We start from the raw sequence: 8,243 nt of genomic DNA on the forward strand, positions 1-8,243 counted from the left end.
ACCTACTGTTTAATGCAGCTCAAAAGTGGCTTACTCAAAAATCATATCATGTACATTAAATAACCCACATAAAGTATATTTCAGTCAGGACCACTTTTGAGAATATTACATTTATTGACAATTCTTGTATTTGGTTGTTGGCGGAACTGGAGCTGACTTTTGAAAAAGCACTGAAGCTGGCGCGAGCCATAGAGACCACAAATAAAGAAGTGCTGGATTTACAATATCAAAACAAGGTGTCCGCGGACGTGTACGCTAAACAGTCAATGCGGAAACCACTGCCAATGACAGGCAAGAAATCTTCACTATATACAGTGTGGTAGAAACTCAAATTCCAAGAGTTTCTCCAATCACAATGCTTTGAAAAGTGAATGACACTGAGGTAAATTTTGATGTAGACACGGGCTGCAGTGTCACTATTATGTCAAATACAGAATATGCCAAGTTATGGAGTGTGGGCCAAGTCCTAGATTTGAAAGATTGTTCTCTTAACCTGAAAACTTATACCGGTGAGCAGGGGCGGACTGGGATAAAAATTCAGCCCTGGCACTGTAGCCACACCAGCCCACATTACCAGACTATATTGCAAGTAATGTATGTTTACCCTAAACCCCACCTTATCTGCTGATATTTCAGTCATGTAATTTAGTAACAGGCTAACTAACACTTGTAACCAATTATCACGAAGCAATGACATTTAAAAATGTTGTATGCTACGCTTACAACTGTTTAATACAATAAAAAAATAAAAAAATAAAAAAAAAAACACTGGGGCAAACTGACAGAAGTAGCGTGAATTGCGTGAAAATGACTTGAGCTAGCTGTATTTTTCTTACTTCTACGGCACTGTCCTGCGATGCAGCAGCCAAATTTAAACCCTTTAAAAAGAGTTAGGTTAATTTTAGGCATTTGACAGCGTCGTACTTAAGAGTCCGTTTGCTTTCTCGAACCTTTTCTGCACCGCCTTTCCTTTTTTCTAACTTTTTTGACAATTTGCTCGTTGAGCTCACTGATGATTTGCTTGATTTTGACTGAGTTTGATTGACAGGCGATCTAACCAATCATAACGCCGTATCCACATTTATATCCGACAAAGCAGTTAGATTAAAGGTGTGTTCACGCGGCCTCGTAATTCCTGTAGTTACAAGATTCTAGCTTGTAAAAAGTGTTCACGTCCTCGTAGAGCTCGTAATTACAGCTTGTAAGCTGGGAGTTTTCTGAAAGCTCCCAGATGTTCCACGTGGCCGCTGTACCACCTGACCGCTGTAGATTCATAGGCATTGATAGTGGTGCCATGGAAACACATAATTCCCAGTCCAAGGACGTGAACAGCTCCGAATATAACGTCACGTGTTGTCATCTCAAGATTCCGGTAAATACAAGGTGGCGTGAACGCAGCATAACTGTTACAATGCAGAAGGGGACAGAGACACTGGAATGCAGGTAATATAGTTTATTGAACAACCAGGAGCTATAATGGAGTGCAGGTGAGTGATGGCAGACATGACAGGTGCCAGATATGGATACTGGATTGATACTTGTCTTTTCTCTTGCAGATAACGCAGGCAGATGATGGACTGGAGCTGAGAAGACACTGAGGAACTCACATGAGATGAGGAACAATGAAGGAGACTTGGGAACACGCTGGAGACAGGTAAGTATCTTGGAAGGAGTCCTTGAGGTAAGCATACATGTAAGACCATGTGCAAACGAGACTGGACAGTGACTGTGTGAGTGCGTGTGCCTTTTGTGCTGCCGCTGATGACTGTGCTGATGGGATGCAGGTGTGCGAGATTAGAACTCGGGTGATGACGTGCGCTGTGGTTGGGTGATGGTAGAGCCTGGCGTGTCTGTGACAATAACGTCGTGGACTTAACGTCGTGAAAAATGTGTAGCCACAAAACGGTATTTATTGTTTAAATTTCTCTTGTCTGTCGACGCATTGTCAGTGTCCTCTTTGCTACAATGTATTTTTCACTCTGAGAGAGTATGATATTTGGCATTAGAGCACCATGGCTTGTCGGATATACATAGCAACAGTAACTAAAGGGGATGGGGCGGTCGGCCCATCTCGAGACCGGGCCAGCCGTTGCCGACTGGGCCAAATGCTTAACATTTATTATTAATAATATTATTATAATCATAGTGAAATCATGCTAACAATAAAAACCTGTCCTATGCGCTGTCGGATTGTAAAAACTATTTAATTATATATTAAAAATAAAACAGACCGGCCCACATTTAAAAAATGGTCCAGCCCCTCTGGCATTTGCCAGAATTGCCCGATGGCCAATCCGCCCATGCCGGTGTGTCAGTAAAGATACTGGGGGCCACAGATTTGATCGTTCGACATTGAAATCAGGTGAGAGATCTTCCTGTGGTGGTGGTGTCCTCCAAAGTACCAAATCTGCTGTGACAGGGATGGATTAAAGAGTTGACATATGCTGGAGTGTGGTGAATCAAGTGAACGCAGAAACTATGACACTTCAGGAGGTATTGACCAGACATGAAGCTGTGTTTAAAGAGAGATTAGGGACATGGACAGGTTCCCCAGCGAAAATTCATGTTGACAAGCCCAGGTAAAAAAAAAAAAAAGTGCAGTAAAATACATTTTATTTTAGTACACTTAGTAAACTTCCATAATGTACTTAAAGTGCTCTATTTTCGTGCACTTATTTTGTACTTAACCCTCTACTGCACACATGTTGATGGCACATGAAAAAAAAAAAAATAAATATTCCACATCATTTTTTGGTTCATTTGGGAACATTTTATTGATATGTAAAAGAAAAAGTTTTAGATGTTAGATGTAGAAGAAATCAAAAAGGGAAAAACACTTGAAAGACATTGATATATTGAATTTGATACATACATAGGTCTGTATCATGTAGTGTGCTATGCCATATAATGTACTTCATGTAATAAGATTTCACTCAACTTCAAAAAGCAGTTCTTCTCTGCTGTGAAATAGTGGTGTATGTTACAAGTTTTGCACATCACTTTGGGCGTTCCTGCACACCCAGGAACCTTGCATCTTCCCTTCTTATAATACATTATGGCCAATGTGAGGTATTGTCCAGAACATCCTGGAAAAGTACCCCTTATCGCACAACGTTGCTCTGAGGCAACAAAAAGAGAAACTGAATTTCTGAACATTAACAAAATAATTTAAAAAAAAAACATAAAACTTGACAAAAGGCTTTTCTATACCTTCTCTCTCTCACACACACACACACACACACACACACACACACACACACACACATATTCTTTATGTACAGTTCATGTAATTTTAAATAAGATTACTAAAGCAAATAATCTTGCCTTCTCCTCACACCATGTGCTCCTGTGACCATGTGTCAGAACAGGACGTCCCACCTTTAAATGGTGCTTGATAGTGACTCCCACACCTTACTGGACTGTTCTTTGGTACTTTCTCGACCTTTCTAATTGGTCGTAATCATTTAAAGAAAAATGGTCAAAACACAGGTCTTAAGAAAACTTTCCATTGCCTGAGGGCAACACTGTGCTGCAGAGGTTACTAAAAGCACTTCTTTAGTACTTAAGATAATCTTAAGAACATCTAAGTGTAATCAACTGTGCTATTTTGAGACACCATGAATTTGAACTAAAATGTGCTTTTAACATACTATCTCTGTATTTAAAAAAAAAAAATGTATTTAGTAACCTCTTGTAGTACACTTGAACCCATCTTTCACACACTTTTAAATGTACTCATCAGACATAGGAAATACACTTAAGAATTATTGAAAATATAAGATTTATAGGCTATGATTTATGATGCATTTCAAATAATATGATGTTGAAATCCTTGTGGGACTTCCAGTAGTACTCTATTACAATTAAAATATCATGTAATGGACAACAGCCTTTTAAGGCAGGAACACACCAAGCTGACAAAAACTAAGTTTTCTCAGTGTGTTCTGCACCGTTGACTGAAATCGGTCCTCGTTGGTCCTCGTCGGCTTTTTTCGGCCGATTCGACATGTTGAACCGGTGTCGGAGCTCGTCAGTCCGTCGGGCCATCTGATCATTCTGATTGGCTGTTCAGCTACTGCCACCTGCTGGTTCGGAAAGACATTTCATCTTACGCAGGCGCAGAATGGACGTGCTACTTGGCTGTCGGCTGTCGAGTGTTGGTTTACTGTGGTCAAGCCAGCCACCACCACGAAATGCATGGTCAATCTAGCCGCCACTATATTTTGCGGTTCACACATACATTATGGTAAGATTTCACATTAATTTATTCAGTCAGTCTGTCTGAATAAACGAAAATAACTAAATAAATACATATTTTACAGCCCAATTTCACCTGAAAATGATAGTAGTACACCTCACAGCCTGTCACTGTATGATATGCCGAAATCCAAAATGAATGTCTGCCTGAATAATAATAATAAAACAGGCCTAAATAAATAAATATAAATGAATATATATATATATTTCACAGCCCAATTTCACCTGAAAATGATAGTACACCTCGGACCCTGTCACTGTATGATATGCTGAATTCCAAAACAAAAGTCTTCCCGAGTAAATGGGAAAAAAAGGCCTAAATAAATAAATAAATATAAATGTAACAGTCCAAAGTAGGGGTGGGGCAAAATATCGATAGGCGATATATCGTCATCCTTCTCTGTGCGATACGAGAATCGATATTTTAATTTAAAAAAAAATAAAGCGCTATAAATAAATTTCTCTGCTCAAAGCGTCACTACTTCAAGGCGGTGCTCAACACATGAATGAGGGAAACATGAACATAAGTTAACTAGCCTAAGAAAAAGCAGGTTTTTAACAGGATGGCGGACAGCAGTGTGAGTAAAATAGATGCCCCAGCCATGTTTAAGTTCAAAGTCTTGACGCACTTTTATACCATTGTGTTTATAATCGATCCCCCAGCTATTTAAAGGGCGATTTATATCTACCCTCTCCTCCTCTTCTTCTTTCACCTCCCATTTATATATATATATTTATATGTGTGTGTATATATATTTTATATCATGCTCAGATACTTCTTATGATCAGACTGATGGCTGGGCCCATAGTAATTATTTTTGTTGGCCCGCTTTTTCAGTTTGATAATGAGAGGATCTTTTAGGCTTAAAAGAACCCTAGATTCTTTCCTTTTTTATGTAAAAAAGAGTTTGGGATCTTCAGTCTTTTAGCCACAGGAATATGAGATGGGTCTATTTTATGTCTTTAAAATAAGACCTTGTTTTCCTGTATAGTTTTTCTGAGCATGTAGTTTATCAGGAGGCTGGCCCATCTTGAGCTGAGGCTCTGAGACAGGGCCAGAGGTCCAGTATGGCCGCTCAGGCACCTCCTCTTTTCAGAGCAGGCGCAGAGACGGCTGGACTCGAGGAGGAAGAAGCAGTTTTGAGGAGGTGATTGATCACGTACACCGATTGCGTCTGTGATCGATTCCCTCTCGTTGCGAGGGCAACATTGCATCTGCCCTCGCCCCTTCTTCCTCCGCCTCCTGAGTTTGAGTTCTTTATACTTGCTCAGGCGCTTCTTTTACAGTTAGGCTGTCGGCTGGCCTTTTGATAATATTTTTTCTTAAGGCCGCCTTCTGGCTTGATAGTGAAAGTGCTTTTAGGCTTAAAAGAACTTTTGATTTCATCCTTCTTCATGCATTAAAATAAGGAGGGAAAATCTTCGTTCTGCGAGCCGCAGGAAGGTAAACTGGGTCTATATTTTTATGTTTATAAAAAGTGTAGACCTTGTTTTTCCTGTATAGCTTTCCTGAGCATGTAGTCAGTAAAGTTAGAAGGGGTTCTTTTGAGCAAAATAACTGTAGCATTAGGTTGGCTAGTTTTCAAAACATGCAGGCCGCTTCATGGCCGCTATTTTGTAGCCTCCTATGTTAGAGTAGCTTCTCAGCTAATACTTTAGTTTGGTTTGAGTTAGCACTCGTCGCTTCAGTTATTTGTGTACAGGACGGCTTATCGGCCACCTGACACTGTTTGCTTGCAGTGCTTCATTTTCTCCTCATATTTGAAGGTTTCAAAATGAAGCCCAAGCTGTGCTTGGCCCAGTAGGCCTTAGCTAGCGGCTAGGCTAGAGCTAGGTTTAGGTGTTTGTTACATCAACCTTATTACTTCTATCCTTGTGAGGTTGTATAGTTCCTAGTTCTGGCCTCCTCCTGAGGGAGTTGCGGGCCGTATGCCCATTTCCCCTTCGATGTGAACATGTAGGTGCTATGGCTGAGGTTAACAGCTAAGGTTATAGGCTGTTATTAACCTTCCTGGTGCTGTTTTGCTGTTTTAGAACTTTTGTCATGCTTATAATGTCTTCACATGAGCCCCTTGAATTATATTCAAGTTTGAGATTACGATGCTAAATATTCCAGCTTTCGTTCTCTAAGGGTTCATTACAGATCTCAGATCTGTTCTGTGAAACATTTATCCTGTTTGGATGACATGTATTACGAAGCATTCGCGTTTGCTTTGAGGTTCTAAGCTTTAGCCCTACATACATATGTGAGCTTACTCTAGTGCTGCCACAGGTTAACGCCTGTTTCTGTGATAGCAGGCTGTGATTAGCCTCTATCTATGAACGTGGTGTTTTGTTGTACTCCCTGGTTAGGGTTTATGTTTCACTGAGTGCATCACCTGTTGGATTGCACACTCAGGTTGAGTGTAGAGAGTCTTATTCTGTTTAGAATAATATGATCTCTGCTAGCTCCCAGTTGAACATGACCACAGCAGCTGTTTTGCATTTGCTGTTAGATTGTTGGCTCTTTATTGTAGCCTCTCTCTTAATACAGCTTGTTTTTTGGGCGCTGTTGGTTTACGATAAAGAGTTTGCTCAAGTATTTTAGCACTGCCTCAGGCTTATGCTCACGTTGTTTGAGGTGGTAGGCCTTGTAGGCCTTCCTTAGACCGTGATAGCATATTTATGTGTACTGGATACATTGCCTGTTGGAATGTGTAGGCTTAAGCTCAGGTTGTGTAGCTAGTTACCCACAGTTATCGTGTAGGGTCTAGAGCTGGTCCCCTTTGAGCTTGGGCCCTGTTATGACCACGGGCTGGCGCCACATGGTGCATGGTGCTCCTTTGTAGCCTCTGTGTTGGCCCAGCTGGGTTGGTTATATCTAGACTCATTCCATGGTTGAGTCGTGTCTTATGACTCATGCCGCCATCGGTCACGCCCACCTCCGTATGAATAGGCCCTAGGTCAGGCCTCTCGTTGAGTTCTGTGGCGTAGTGTGTACTTCTCCTACCTAAGGGTTTCTCAAGTACTTGGCCTGTTGGCTGGCCTTAGTCATGAAGCTACCACTGGTTGTTGCCATGTGTTCATGGAGGTTGTAGGCCCCCATCAGGGCCTCCTTTCAGTCTGCATGTTGGCACAGCTTTGTGTGGGTTTCTGTATAACTCATCACCATGGATGAGTCGTGATTGCCACTAGCTGACGCTGCATGTTTTACGAGTCGTAGGCTTTCGCAGGCCTCCTAGGTATCACGCTGGAGTTTGGCTTTGTACTACTCTTGCTTAGAGAGTAAAAGGTGCTTTTACGGAGTACGTTTCTGAGTGGCTTGCCTCTCGAGATGAGCTCCTGTATTAAAACCAACTGTTTGTCTGGTTTTATGCATTTGCTTCCTTGAGCTTGATTTCCTTTAGCTCTAGTCGAGCTAAATAGCTACCCTGTCTGTTACTCGGTTCTATTTTGCTCCTTAGAACTTTAGTGGCCGCTATCTGATGCTGCGTGTGACAGGTAGGCTTTAAGGGCCTCCTTTGGGAGCATGCTGGCTTTTTTCCTTTAAGTTTCTTTTTACTTTCAGTAAAAAGGGTCTTGTGTTGCTGGCTGGCCGGGGCTTGGGCTGGCTAATGACCTCCCTTTGTAGTCGGTCTGTCTAGCCTGAACCTCGATAACACTGCCATGAGCTGATGCCACGTGTCTGCTGAGGTTATAGGCCCATGGGGCCTTCTTTAGCGTGTGATGGCATACGTTGTACTCCTCTTGCTTAAAGAGTAAAAGGGTGCTTTTACCGAGTACACTGCTCGTCGGATTGTGTTGGATGGGCTGTCTTGTGGGCACTCACAGCTACCTAATTACTTGGTTGGTCATGCGCTCAGCATGCTATGTTTTCAGTCTAAATGCCTTATGGGCCATCCTGAATTCCACCATGTGTGTTGGGTTCATGTTGTGATATTAGTTCATTGTAAGAACTCTTAGTTATGTTGTAGGCCCCTTCTGGTCGGCCTTCATGGCTATGTGCC

Source organism: Megalobrama amblycephala, linkage group LG13, assembly GCF_018812025.1.
Source record: "Megalobrama amblycephala isolate DHTTF-2021 linkage group LG13, ASM1881202v1, whole genome shotgun sequence".
Taxonomy (NCBI): Eukaryota; Metazoa; Chordata; class Actinopteri; order Cypriniformes; family Xenocyprididae; genus Megalobrama; species Megalobrama amblycephala.